At 39.2% G+C, this 14960-nt stretch overlaps 1 protein-coding gene across 1 annotated transcript in view; it reads left to right on the plus strand.

Moving 5' to 3' along the window:
* The window catches only part of LOC116695607 (inactive N-acetylated-alpha-linked acidic dipeptidase-like protein 2), a 730805-nt gene that overhangs the window by 569195 nt on the left and 146650 nt on the right, over positions 1-14960 (plus strand). The window lies entirely within an intron of this gene.

The following is a 14960-nucleotide window of genomic DNA, read 5'->3' on the forward strand; positions in this document are numbered from 1 at the left end:
TGTTTCCCAGCCCTTGTGTCACCTGCCTCTTGTTACCTTGTTACCCTCTGTATTTAGTTTTGGTGTTCCCCTTGTTCCCTTTGTCAGATCATTGTTTTGTTACTGTGTGTGTGTGTGTGTGTGTGTGTGTTTTGTCTCCTGTGTGGATAACTGTTTTGTTAGTCTTCCTTGTTAGTGTTCCTGTGTTTTCTGTTTTTACTTGGACTTTATTTTTTGGTTACCCGTTTTTGCCTGCTTGTTTCCTGGACTCCTTTTGTCTTTTTTTTTTTTTTAGTTTTTCATTAAATCATCGTAACTATCCTCATTTTCCGCCTCTTCATTTTGGGTCCGCCATTCACCAGTCTTTCATAACAAGGACGGTCTGATTATCTAGTAAAGGTAGAAGATCATGCTGTCACTAGCCTACCGGTTACAGTCAGGCTCGGTAGTAAACGGACATACTGTATATACAAATGAAAAATGTTGTATATAAAATGTTATATTTGGATAAAGGTCCCATGACATGGTGCTCTTTGGATGCTTTTATATAGACCTTAGTGGTCCCCTAATAATGTAGCTGATGTCTCTTTCATATAGACATTAGTGGTCCTCTAATACCGTATATGAAGTCTCTTTTATATAGGCCTTAGTCGTCCCCTAATACCGCATCTGAAGTCTCTTTTATATCGACCTTAGTGGTCCTTTAATACCGTATCTGAACTCTCTTTTATATAGGCCTTAGTGGTTCCGCTAATTACTGTATCTGAAGTCTCTTTTATATAGACCTTAGTGGTCCCTAAACTGTATCTGAAGTCTCTTTAATAGACCTTATGGTCCTCTAATACTGTATCTGAAGTCTCTTTTTATAGACCTTAGTGGTCCCCTAATACTGTATCTGAGTCTCTTTATATCGACCTTAGTGGTCCCTAATGCTGTATCTGAAGTCTCTTATATAGGCCTTAGTGGTCCGCTAATACTGTATATGAAGTTCCTTTCATTGACCTTAGTGGTCTCTTAATACTGTATCTGAAATTTTCTAAAATCAGTCTTGGTGCAGAATTACAGCCTCTAGAGCCAGTCCCACAATTAGCTTTCCTTAGTATGTGCCATTTCTGAGTCTGTAGCTTTTAAGGAGGAAAGGAGGAGTAAGGTGGAGGCTGTGGTTGTGGCCTTGACCAACTGCCACTTTGCTTGTTGGAAAGCCATGATGTCTCTCTCTCATGGGTAGGCCAAATTCTCTGGGTGGGCAAAGCAGAGAAAGGGGAGGTAACCGGTCTGGAATCCCACCTCAGCCCCTTTTCAGGTCACAAGGGGCAAGATTCCAGATTGGCCCATCTGAGCTTTCATTTTCTCAAAGGCAGAGCAGGACACCCAGGGCTTGGTTTACTCCTATCACCAATTCTAGCCACTGTGGGACCTTAGGCAGGCTGGGGGAACGCATATTGATGTTAAAGAACTCATGTAGTGAAATGTTCATGCTATGGGACCTTTAAAATGCAGTTTTGCCCTAATTGTTCACTGTGAAGTTAGCTGGAGTGAATGTAGCCCAGGTGTGTTTTAGGTGGAGTGACTCTGTCTTACTCTGTTGATATACAGTCTATTGTTGGACTTGTTTGAAAAATAGCCATTTAAATGCTTGTCAGCAACTGGTCATATAGCCTTGTATGCTCTGATTAATTTGGCATGCAATCAACACACCTGTCATCATTTTGTTTTAATGAAATATCGACTCAAGTGCTCCCAGTGTTTTTTGCCACTGTTTTGGAAGAAGGGAATAACCAGAATACCAGATGAATCAGCTTTAAAAGTGAGTTTTCTTTAAGTGTTGTGTAGTCCCCTCAGATCTTAGGGCTTCTCCCACATGCCAGATCTCATTTTAACCATTGGCTCTAATTAGTATTCTTATGGAATCGGCTAACTATGTGTTTATTGTAGCTTAAACTCATTAGTAGGTGGATTCTTTAGTTGTTCTGTTTCCTGTTACAAGAAGACACTGTTACAAGAAGACACTGTTCATCTTAGTTGCAAGAACTTACAAAGTGTGGTGAGAAGAAATTTAAAAAGGATAACATGAACAGTACTTATATTTGAAATTGTCTTTTATTACTTGATTTTTTTTCTTCTAATGTGATAATAGATGACTGCCAGTAAATTACCATATGATCTCAAAATTATTTGAAAATCATAACCCAAATGAAAAGTACTGAAGATTGCTGGAAAACATGCTTTCAAACAGACGGTGGCCTATTTACATTGTATGCAATACAGTATGCATTTCCTTAGTGAATGTGCTGTAGACGCCACCTTTCCAATCCAACTGCTAGTCAAATGACAACCTAGCTCCATGGAATATTCTGTAGTCCTGTGTTTCAACTTGGCCAACAAACTTTAAAATATGTGTACTACGTCGTGGTTTTAAAATTGTGCTGAGAACAGTCTGTACACATGGTTTGTTTCTTTGGCAAGTTTCCACCGACTGATCTTCCTCCAAAGGTACACCTGCATCTGAGTTTAATGACAATGTAGTTTGGCATAGTATAGCACTAATAAAATGGCTGAACACCAGTTGGCATTGGCAGTCTGTTAAAACTAACACATCCATCCATTTGTAAGACAAATCAAACATTTCTATTAACAAGACATATTTACACAACACTACACAAGTCATCCATTCCTTTTGATAGCATGCCAGACTTGTACATTATTTAACTGACTGCTACTCCTGCTCCTACCTCTTGTTGTTGTTTTGATGCTTTGGATTCTACACATAAAGCCCTTTTATTGGGGCACCCAAGCCATTTTTGGGCGTTTTTTGTTTTTGTCCCATTATTACTCACTCTGAGCTAATTTTTCACTCTATATGCAAGTTTTGCCTCTCAAATTAACAAGCACAGCCATGGCCAGAAGGAGAAATAACTCCTAAATGTCTTTTGAGCAGTAAGTTATAATGTCATAATAACAAAAACAAAAAAGGAAGGTACATGTATTTGATAATTTATTTAAAAACAAACGGATAATTCAACATTTCCCTGAGGAAAAATATAAAGAAGTTATGCTCTAAATCATTCACATAAAGAACTAGTTAATTTTTTTTACAAATGTAACACCAGTTGTGGAAGGTAATACTTTAGTTACTAGTTTGCATTGAGTACTTTTACTTTTCATACTTAAACTACCTTTTTCTGATAGTACTTATATACTTTTAATGAAGTAACATATTCAATGCAGAACTTGTATTGTAACACAACAGTATTATTGCAGTGTAGTATAGGTAGTGATGGCCAAATGAATGGTTCACAAAGCTTCGTTTGGACATCACTAAGTAGAAGTACTTCTACGTAAAGGATCTGACTATTTCTACCACTGTTCAGCACTAGGCTGCGCTGTGTTTTGGTGCTGGTCTCAGATTGGATGAATTTTCATCACATGGTTGTTCATGGCAGTAAACAAACATTGCTGCCTACACAAAGCTGAGAAGCTGTAGAATGTTATGCATTTTACAGCTCTATTGATCATCCAAATGGTTGATTTTTTACAATATTTTGAAATTGCGTGTGTTCTCTGTGAGGTTTTTACCCACTTAGTGTTTTTTTGGCCTACCCTGGAGCTTTTCTACATAGTGGCAGCGCGGTCAACAATTTAAACAAATAGTTTTCTCTTCCACTTAACTGTTAGGATACTGGAAATCTCTGACTAATGTCATCCAGAAAGAACCATTTTAATGTGTATGATTGTTTAAATTGTATATTACAGAGCCAAAGGGCTCGGAACGCTATTGTTCCCACTTAAGAGTAAATTCCATTGAAAAACATGGCAGTCAGTCATCTACAAAATTTATGTCCTCTCCAGTTGAGCCAGAAGCAGCTGCACAGCGTTCTGGCTGCAATGCAGCCACCAGAATACACGGCTTATAGATTATTAGATCAGGTATCAGGTTCCCTATTAGCATTTACCTTGCATGGCAACTGTATTCTTGCAATATTATGAGATTACTCAAAAATTGCTTGTCAGGCTTTAGGTAATGCGTTTGTGTCTCAACTACCAGTTTACCAAACCAGTTAGCGTCCGGCGAAGAGCTGCTCGCAGCTACGGGTGTGGTTTAGGTGTGTGTGAGGACCGCTGAACTGTTTGTTCAAAACAACAATGATATCATGAGTGCAACATTTTTTCCTTTATTCTGTGAGCAACTGATCTGATTTCATGCTGCTCAAGGCATGAGCCCAAAATGAAGCTTCATGAAACAGTATTTGTTGACTAGATGGAAAAAATGATCAAGGAATGGCAATTTTGTGTGCTTTCAACCCTTTGCGGCATCTATTGGGTTCAAAAAATCAAGAAAATGCTACACAAAGCTTCACTTGGACATCACTAGTGTGCAGTCTGTCATCTGCAGCTCTCCATCCAACGGTGCTGACACACCGGGGAGCTCGTCGGCTGTCGGCCCAACTTGGATTGGCGGTGAGCGTCTGTCGCCCTAGTTTTTCACTCTGACTGGCTGTTCAGCTTAAGGAAATCAGTGCACAAGAAGAAAAAAGTAAGTGAGAATAGCAAGCAAATGACTGAAGTCAAGAGAACACACAGAAGGCTCTTCTCAGTTTCCTATTTATCTCTTTATCTTATTCTAATCAAACTAATACATGATAGGGCTGTCAAAACTGGCCAAAGATGGCATTGCAATGTTCATTAAATAAGTCTAAATGAAACTTCATAAAACATTTTCTTTTTGGATCTCAAAAGATGGCACTCTCTGTTCAACAAAAGTGTTAAAAGCAAACTGAATTGCCATTCCTTGAGCCTTTTTATTTAAACCAAGAGCACCATCTAGTTGGGTCAACAAACACAACTTATGGTTCATGAAGCATCATTTGGATATCACTATTGCCACAACTTAGCGTTGACTAGACTGTAGAAAAGTTGTTCTCCAATGTATCAATTTATGTTCCACAGTTCACAAATATGAAAGTGTGAGACCACTTAAAAGACAACTTAAGAACTGTCAGGACTGTAAAAAATAATACTACAAGGAATACAGCTTACAGTGTGGAGGCCCCCAATACCTTTAAAGTTCCCCAGGGCTACAATTGGAAACACTGCAGAGAGCAGCCATGCATGCCAGTCTGGCTGGCAGTGTTCACTTTTTTCTTAGCAGCAGCTGTTCATGTGATAAGAAATGAAGTGAACATGAAGGGAATCTACATCCAGTGACCTATCAAACCAGAAACCTTCTACAATAATGCCTCATATTTGAAATGGTATAGTTCCTATTCATTAAGATTTGCCTTGAGGTTAAAGATAGTATGACTTCAGTCACTAGGGTTGTTTTTTTATTTATAAAATTTGTAGTTTAAGATTATTATCCACACAAATGATGTCCACACTTAAACACACATGGCCTAGCATCCAGAGTTGCACTTAAAGCTTTAGTGCGTAACTTTTTTCTATTAAAGAATGTTACACGTAAGCCATTTCCAAATGAGTTGCGGTCACGAAAGGCTTTTATCACGTGGACTTAGAATGCTTAGAATTCCTCCTGGGGGCGGCAGAAACTACGCACTATAGCTTTAACATCATCCCAATGTACATCATCAACTTATCCACATAGGGTCTCCACAAGGAAAGGACCAAAGGTGCTATGCTATGATACTACAAGTCATCCATCATGATACATGGTCTCAAACTATGACAATTATTTTTTGGGCATTTTCAGCTTTAGTTTTACAGGACAGCCAAGTACATGCAAGGGGAGAGAGAGGAGGAAATGACATGCAGCAAAGGGTCGCAAGTCGGAGTTAAACCCTGGCCCGCTGCGTTGAGGAGTCATCTCTATATACCAACTGAGCTATCAGGGCGCCCTCAAACTATGATGAACTTGATGTACTTTTTATTGCAATATTCTTTTTTGGTAATTGCACACCTACTTGTACAAGGTGCAGACACATTCTGGCTATGTAATTAAATTTGACTGACATCCAAATCTAACTAAAGAATCTCTTGGCTCTTGGATATGTGTAATACCACAGTGTTCATGTCTTTTTCCTTTTTCCTTGTCACTGCCACATCAAGTAGCATGGTGCAGTAGAAGTCATGGTAGTGTGCTGTGAAGTGCCCCTTTCCTGCAGTAATGCTGCATGGTTTTGTAGCTATTGGAGATATTATATAGTGAGATTTTACAAGTTATTTCCCACCCACTCAACTCCAAATGCAGATTGAACCAGACACTGGCTTGCTAATGGAAGGGCCTTTAATTAGAACATTGCCTTAATTAAAAAGTGAACGGACCCCAGCTTTCATCTGCGACTAGTTGGGTTTGGCCAGCCAGATACTCGTGATAGCAGAATGAGGTTGCAGCTTCCTCTTTTGTTCACTCAGTGACACCCAGTGGTGAACAATCTAGACAGAAAGGAGACAGAGAGATAGAGGATGAGATGTGGATTTAAAGAGAGCTAGAAAGACAGGCAGAAAGAGAGAAACAGAGAGTGTGTGCTTACATTGAGAGCCCCAGCAGAGTCCAAATGAATATCTCAACACACTATTGATCCACACACTGTCACTACTATTCTTTATCTCAGCCCTCCCACCTCGCGCTCCCCGTCTCTCCATCTTTTGCTCTCTCGCTGTCAAATTCAAATTCATCCCATTTCATTCCTCCCTTTTCTCTCCCTCTCCTGCTCACATTGTCTCTCGCTCATATGGTGCCCCAAGGGTATAATCAAATAACTGCCACAGAGATGGAGTGTAGCTGGAACTGGTGTGCGGTTCAGTGCATGTGTGCTATGAGACTGCTCTTTTACATAATGTCCTCACAAAAGTTGAAAGGTTCTTGAGGGGTTAGTCACTGGACAGGCCTGTTTATGGTTTTAGATTAGAGCAAGGGATGTTTTAGTCTTTCATTGGCATAATTATAAACTTGGTAATGGTAGAATTTATGACAGAGCTGTTGTATTGGATTGCATTAGATCAGAATGTGTGATAGAATATATTTGGCAACAATAATTCTACATAGTTCCCTTTCTTGTCTCCTTCTGCTTCCGAATGTGCCTCCCCCTCTCTGCTTGGAGAAGCTAGAGTCTGAGCCCCGAATGTAATCCCAGTCATCAGTTTATATCTGCTGGTTACAAGCAAAACAGACAAAACCCAGTTAGGTGCGTGGTTGAGTTAGATTAAAAATACGAAAAGTTTAGCACAAAAAAACCCATCACATTAGATTGTACAGGTGTACCTTAAAAAGGGGCCACTGAGTGTCAATTCTAATGTGTGGAAGTAGATTGTATTTTCATGATGTCACTGGTACCTGAAGCAACACAGCCCACCAATGAAGGCAATCAGTGGCGGCCTTATGCACTTGGGGATCCGTTTCAATGATAAATAGGTGGCCTTACCTTATGCTCAATTAAAATATTTTACATTTTTGGCCGGATGTCCCTCACTTTACGCTTTCTTTGTGTTGTAATTTCAAACACTGGTGGATTTATGAAGACTATGGCTAACTGCTCCCAGATCTCTGCAGGGTGAATCCAGACAGCTAGCTAGACTATCTGGCCAATCTGAGCTTTCTCTTCCAAGACTACAGTCACCGGTGACAGTCACCATCAGTAGGAGAGCAATGCTGAGGTTGGGATGCAGTTGAACTAAATTTGTTTTTTTAGCCTAGATGTAGCTGAGAATCTGCAAGCCAGTGGTTTATTTTGCCAACACGGCAGTGACAGCAGCCCACACTTTGTGCGCAACGCCCTCAGCGTTCACACCGCTGAGTGTTTTTTCCATGTTTACGCAACTGTCTTCAAGTATGTGACTTTCCACTGCCTTTTTCATTTCCTCTCTTCCATAAATTAAGCCAAACAGACTGTGAAATGGTTCCACAGGGCTGTTGTCAGTCGGACTGCCCAGTAATGCTCATGTGTATGAAGGAGAGGAAATCCCTGCGGCAAAAATCTTGTAGAGAGCCTTTCCAAAAAAGTAGTGTGTAACATTTGGGAGTCCACATACCTTTGGCCATGGTGTGTGTGTGTGTGTGTGTGTGTCTGTGTGTGTGTCTGTGTGTGTGTGTGTATGTGTGTGTGTGTTGAGGAAGAAACAGAGACCATTAACCAGGATTTACTTGGTTCTGCTGCCTAATCAGCCACTAACCCCCCTAGATCCCGCTGCAGTAATACCACTGCCACAGAAGGAGAGGCTGAGGGAGAAAAGAAGAATAAGAGACAATGAGGGATAAATGAAGAAAATTTGGGGGAATTAGGGATCAAGATGAATGGGATGATAAGAAAATGCTGCCAAGTAGAAGAGAGGGAAGTAGGAAAAGAGAGAAAAAGCATCGGTGGAACATAAAGTTATGAAGAAACTCTCTCTCTGAAGTATTTAGTTTCAAAACTGAACTCCAGACTCTGGTGCATTAGAGGGTTCAGCTTCCCACACTGTCTACATCTGGTTTCAGCTAAAATAAAAAAAGAAATGAAATCCTTACATGTTTTCACTGAAAACAGTCTAATATACATATAAATGTACAGTATATATATAGGGCAGGACACCATTGGTATTTTATATGATTTTGTATTGGTTGCCTTTAAAGTGGACAGAAAAAGTCAAACAAAAATTGTTAACAATTTATTTGAAAGTGAAAATTAGAAAAAGAAATGCACCTCACAATCTATGGTATCCGATTCATACTGTGACGGGAGTATAAGGTTCTATCGGCATTCTGAGTGGTTTTGAGATATTGAGCGTCAAAGTTTTCACATCCTACATAACAAAACTGAAAAAGGTGGTTTAGTCCAACTTTGTATAACCTATTGAATGGAGTTATTATACAATGTATTTGGCAAAAGACAACAATAATTCTTTCCTGTCTCTTTCTACTTCCAAATGGGCCTCCCCTTCTCTACTTGGACAGTCACCACCGTCAGAGTCTACTGTTTCATCTAAATGTAATCCCAGTCATCAGTTCATCTCTGCTAGTTACAAGCAAAACAGACGCAAACCCAGTTAAGAGTGTGGTAGCACTAGTAAAAATGTTTTAAGTTTAGCACAAAAAAAGATTTGGAACTCTGTCTTTTTCTCTATATCTTTATCTCTGATTTTTTTTTTAACACAGAAAAGAGGCGGAACTTAAAAGTAAAAAGTAAAGTAAAAAAAAATTAAAAGTAAATGGCTAATTCTCAACTCAACAGTTACATCAGTTAGTTGGTGTTCACAATACAGGGGTTCTGACCTGGGTGCTACATATTGACTGACCCCTATTTTCCACCGGGAGTGTCTGTACTATGGTCCAGATGGGCCGCGACCCCCCCCCTAGCAATCACAGCCATTGAAGTCAGTGCTTGTTATTCTGCGAGCCACTGGGTGTTTGGACAGCTCGGGCAGGAGGTTGAAACAGCAAGAGCGTTCAGTCAATTTATCAAAAGACACCTTACCTTTGTATAGACTATACACACAGTATACACTTTACTTTGTACACTCACCCCTAAAGCGTTGGCTAGTGTTGCCAATCTCTGTCTGCAATATGCCCTTGTCTTTCATCGGTCAGTTTGAGCACCTGTGTCTTTCAATACTGATGATGGAATCTGATGAAATCTCCCTGTTGTTTTAGTTGCGCTTCGCCTTAAGTAGCAGCTCTTGTTAATCATTCCAAGCCAGGGTTGTTGTTTCACCATGCATGCTGCTGAAGAGTATTCTGGGTTGAATGGCAGGTCTGTTTCTTTGCCAAGAGCTTGTTGGAGTTTGGTACGTGTCTAACTAAACCTCTGAGAGCACATACCTGTGTGAAGGCTAAAGGATTATTGGTTATTTTGATACTTTAAAAGGATGATGTATTGAAGTTTTGAAGGGAATTATTATGGTCTTGTACAAGGTTTGAGTTGGTAATACCAATAAAACATTTTAATTTGTCACATTGCTGGAGCAACAACAATAGGTGAAATGCCATCAGATTTTAAAGGAGTAATATTTGCATCACGGTTAGATCGTCAACCGGGCAAAGTGGGAAACTGGGGCTCCTACAATCACAGGGGGGAACGAAATCTCAAGGTTCCTTGTATAGCAATTAGTTCGTGGCAATTTCATTAATTGTAACTATGCCCCAGTAACGCACAACATGAACTGACATGACATGGACCTTAAGGTGGGTCCTGCTTTATTAACTTATCTTAAAAAGACAGTCACCAATCAAAAATACATATTTTTTCCTCTTACTTGTAATGCTATTTTATAATCTATATTGTTTCAGTGTGAGTGGCCCCGTGTTGGAGAAATGGACCGTTGAGATGTCTGTCTTCTGTCCAATAAAATGGAACAGATGGCACTTGGTGTTCAAAGCGCCAAAAAAAATAAGTTTGAAAATGTCTATTTCCAGAGATTGTGGCTCTGTTTCTTAAAATAATCCACAGACCTGGTTGTTTAACGGAGGGACTCTTAGAGGACCTTAATGTCCCATTCTTGTGCCGCATGACATTTAAACTCACGTCCCGGCCTAGAGCATTGAAAAGTGACGCCAAGAGTAACGCACTGAAAGTAAGAAAGTGTTGGGAGACATGGTTGGTGGTTGTAGTTTGGTAGAAAGAACATATTTTCTCCATGAAACTGTTTACAGCCAGGTCTGTGGATTATCTTGAGTAACGGGTTCATGGTTTCTGGAAAAAAGACTTTGCTGTAGATGTTTTGAAACTTATTTTTCCATGCTGTTTTGAATACCACATGCCGAGTGCCGCCTAGTTCAGCATATGTGAGCGAAGGCAGACATTTCTACGGCCAATATCTCCAACACTGGGCAACTCATACCACAAGATCTATCAGATAAATATCAATACGGGTAAGAGGAAACACACTGTATGTATTTCTGATTTTGTGGATATAATTGATTTTTCTATGTTAACAATTCATCACATGACCACTTGTATGTGAAAGGTTTTGCCCGCAGAGAATTATCACCCGACCACAGTTCCCCTCATTGTCTTTCAGCTCATTGTCTTAGGTTTTACGGCCCCCTATTTTTCTAGCTAAGTTTGCCATATCAACTTTATAACGTGTTAATATTTCATTGTTGTGTTTACAGCTTTGTTTTTGATGCCAGCGCGCCAAAGATCAGTTGCTTTCAGTTAAGGGAAGTGGATGGTTAATCATTTAAAAAAGTCAATGCAGTCTATCTTGTGCTCTAAGACAGCTTTCTTTCTTTCTTTCTTTTTTTACAATGTCAACCAAGAACATGATTTTTTAGTTGCCTAAACATAATCATAAAACATGAGTTAATAGTTACAAGGAGTGGATATTGTAAGAAAAACACATTTAATTCAGTTTAACAATTGAAATAACAGTGAATGTTTTGCGTATCAAAAATGTATTAGAAGACAGAGCTGTGCCAGCAGATGAAGCCCAAATTCAATGTTATGTTGCTCACCAAATATGGGCATCGGTCCGACATTCTGGCATTAAACCCACATGGAGTCTGGAGCTAGTGTATGGTTTAAGGTTAGTTAGACTAATGCCGCAGAGCCTGAAATATCTGGAAAAAACAGAATCCACTGAGAATTTTTAACTCTGGCAGGGACCAGGTTTATATAATTTATTCCTTTGAGGCTTGTTTCAAAGAGTTTCACTTTCTGTGACTGTGCTGTTCTTTTACTTGCTTCTTCTCAGTTGTTCCTCCAGCATTCGCGATCAAATAATGCTGGATTTTGACAATGATCTGCCATTTGGAAATGAGTTCAAAGTTTTAACTGTGGTCGCACAGCTTTGGATTATGTGTCAATTTTGGTGGATCTGTGATTGTAGAAAAAAACATTTCTGTAGATTCAAGACAATTATGTATAGAAACACATAGTTAAACAATTAATGTAAGTCTTATCCTGTATAGCTATTGTAGCTACAAACAGGGCAGACTTTTCAACTGTTCCCATTCCTTCATCTTATTTTACAAGCCTGATTGGCCGTCAAACCTCTCCAAACCCCCTCCCCTACCTCCAAAGTTTAAAACCCACAGTTTTACAGTGAGGGAATCCAATTACATCCAGCACATAGAAAGACAGGGAAACAGAGAGAAAGTAAGACAGAGGGTAGACTGAAGAAGAAAAAGAGTAAAATAAAATCAATGACAATCCAACTGAGGTGGAACTAAGCTTGACAGTGCAGCTTCTTTCTATGCTTCGCACTTTTGTTTTTTTGCAAAGCGATAAAAGTGAATGACTGTCTGGGAGTTTATTTCACATGAACTCACCGCATTAACCTCTCCAAATCGCTCAAGGATGTTTTGTTTCTTCATTCATTCTTTGTGTTTTATCCCTCCTCCTTTCCTTCTGTTCTATGCTGTGTCTCCCTGCAGCCTCTCATTAGCTCTCTCTGTCTCCCCTCTCACTGCTTTATGTCTCTCATGTGTCTGAGTTTGTGGCTGCCTCCCTGTACAGTATATGTCAGTGTTATCCACCGCTAATATGGCAGGTACGGTTCACATATCTTAAATTTTAAAGTAATCGTTATGATTACTGCCCTGAACATGGAAACCTACTTATTGACACAAAATAACATGTTTAGGCTGAATCAACTTGGAATATATTAAAGACGGTACACTAAGAAGTTCAATAAGACATAGCAACCTGTCACTCACCCAAGCATCATACGTCTGTTGAGGCAAAGATATTCATAGCGTTGGGAAGCTGCTGGGAGGTCTGACTTTATACCACAAATCCAGATCAAATCAAAGCAACTTACACGTTTGAAACGAAGCACACGAGCAGGTTCACATGTGCAAGTGCAGGAAACATATGATTCATGCAATGGAAAGGAGTACACTCCCCCTATCAAAGAAAATCACACTATTATTGTCAATTTGTGGCACCAGATTTACAAGTCGACATGCTTTAACATCAAAGGTATGAGAAGAGAAAGAGATTCAACAATGTGGAATTGTGGTTCAGTGACATCTTTGACACCTGAATGTAATCTTGCAGAAAATACAATGATGACAATGTCAAGCAGAGAGCTATTACAAGGAATCAAATCATGGCAACACAACTAATCCAAACAGACAAATTGACGGTATTGAAGGCATCCTGAAGATTCTTAAAATGTGTCTTTGCTGTGGTGTTTTACAGCCTAAATTCCCTGTAGTTAACACTGTGTGATTTGTTTGTTTTTTAACTTGTGGGGTATGGCTAATCAAAAATCAAACAATACACTTATATCTTTGTTCACATCCCTTCAACTGATCCATCTCCATGACTGAGGAAACTCCGTCTACTGAGTAAGATGCAATGTAGATAAAAGATCTGTCAACAGTAGAGCTGTATTTAAGTCTTTTTAACCAAGTCCATGTCAGGTCTCAAGTATTTGGTTATCTGTTCTCCCTTGTGTTGTCTTGTTTTACTTCCTGTTGTGCATTTCCCTGCCTTTTTGATTACCTAATTTCTTGCACCTGTGTCTTAGCGTCTCCCCTGTCTTGTGTATTTGAGTTCAGTCTTCCCTTTACCCCAGTGTGAGATTGTCTGCTTCCCTGTGTTCAGCCTTCAAGAGTTTTTCCCTGTGTCCTGTTATCCTGAGTTCCTGTTGTTTCCCTTGGCTTTTGACCATTGCATGTTTTCCTGGATATCCCTTTGCCTGCCGGTTATTGGACACTGTTGCCTTGCTTTATTAGCTTGCTAATAATTCTTTGAAATCTACATGTCGTGTTTCTGTGGGTCCATTTTCCTGTGTGGGTGATAATGTAACATGCTTGTAAAAGTTTTTTTTGTTTAATTTATGCTAAGTTTGCTGTTTCAATAGAAGTGGGTCATTTGACGACAGTTGCACGTAATGAATCAACATCTTCTATTTGTCAAACGAGAACACACAAAACAAAGGTGCCCCATGATGAGTTTCTAACTGTTAGCAGCATTAGTTTTTCTTTACACCACTGCCCACACAGGTTTTTTCCCCAACACATTCCTGCTGGGTCACATGGATTTTTGGGTGTGGCCTTGACCAACTGCCACTTTGGTCATTTGTCTCTCTCATGGGTGGACCAAATTCTCTGGGCGGGCAACGCAGAGAAAGTGGAGGTCATAAGGGGCAAGATTCCAGATCGACCTATCTGAGCTTTCATTTTCTCAAAGGCAGAACAGGATACCCGGGTCTCGGTCTACACCTGTCACCATTTCTATCCACCGGGGGACCATAGGCACATTGTAAATAATTTTCCTGTAAAATAACAGTAAAGAGCTGGCAGCAGAGACGCCAGAAGGTTACCGTTATTTTTACGGTATTCATACGTAAAATGACTTTACGGTAGTTGTCTGTAAACCAGAAAAACGTTATGTTTCTGTATTTCTATAATTTACAGTAAAGAGCTGGCAGCAGAGACGCCAGCAATATACCGTAATTTTACGTTATCCATACTGTAAACTGACTTTACAGTAGTAGTCTGCAAACCAGAAATACATTATATTTCTGTATTCACACTGTTAAATGATTTCACAGTCAAATACAGTAAAAAAAAATGCAGCATATTTCTGTGGTTATTTGGAAATTACAATAATATTCTGTTGAATTTTCCTTCATTGGAATTAATATTAATTGCAATAGACTTCATTATTCTTAGGGCTTTATACAATTGGTTAAGATGTGCATTATTGTGACTATTATGCCAAATAATCAATAAAAACTTGAAAATCAAATATCTTTATTTTAAAGAGCAATGTCAATTTTAACATGAATACTGCTACTTTCAATATGAAAATAAAATAAACCCTGTTGGACAATGTTAAAAAAAGATTTCTAGTGGCAAACAAACAGCCTAGTAGTGTCTGCTTTAGACTATGTCAATAAACTTAATGTTAGATTAAAATTTCCTCAAAACTCAACCTAAAAGATTTACACACAGTATGTAACACATATGTAATGTAATACAATTTCATAATATTCCGAAAACAAACAAAACTTAAGAACATTTTGAAAAATGTGCATTTAGGCCGTTTTGAAACTAGTACAATTGAACATTTGGAAAATATGCATCAATAATATGC

Source organism: Etheostoma spectabile, chromosome 9, assembly GCF_008692095.1.
Source record: "Etheostoma spectabile isolate EspeVRDwgs_2016 chromosome 9, UIUC_Espe_1.0, whole genome shotgun sequence".
NCBI classification, from domain to species: domain Eukaryota; kingdom Metazoa; phylum Chordata; class Actinopteri; order Perciformes; family Percidae; genus Etheostoma; species Etheostoma spectabile.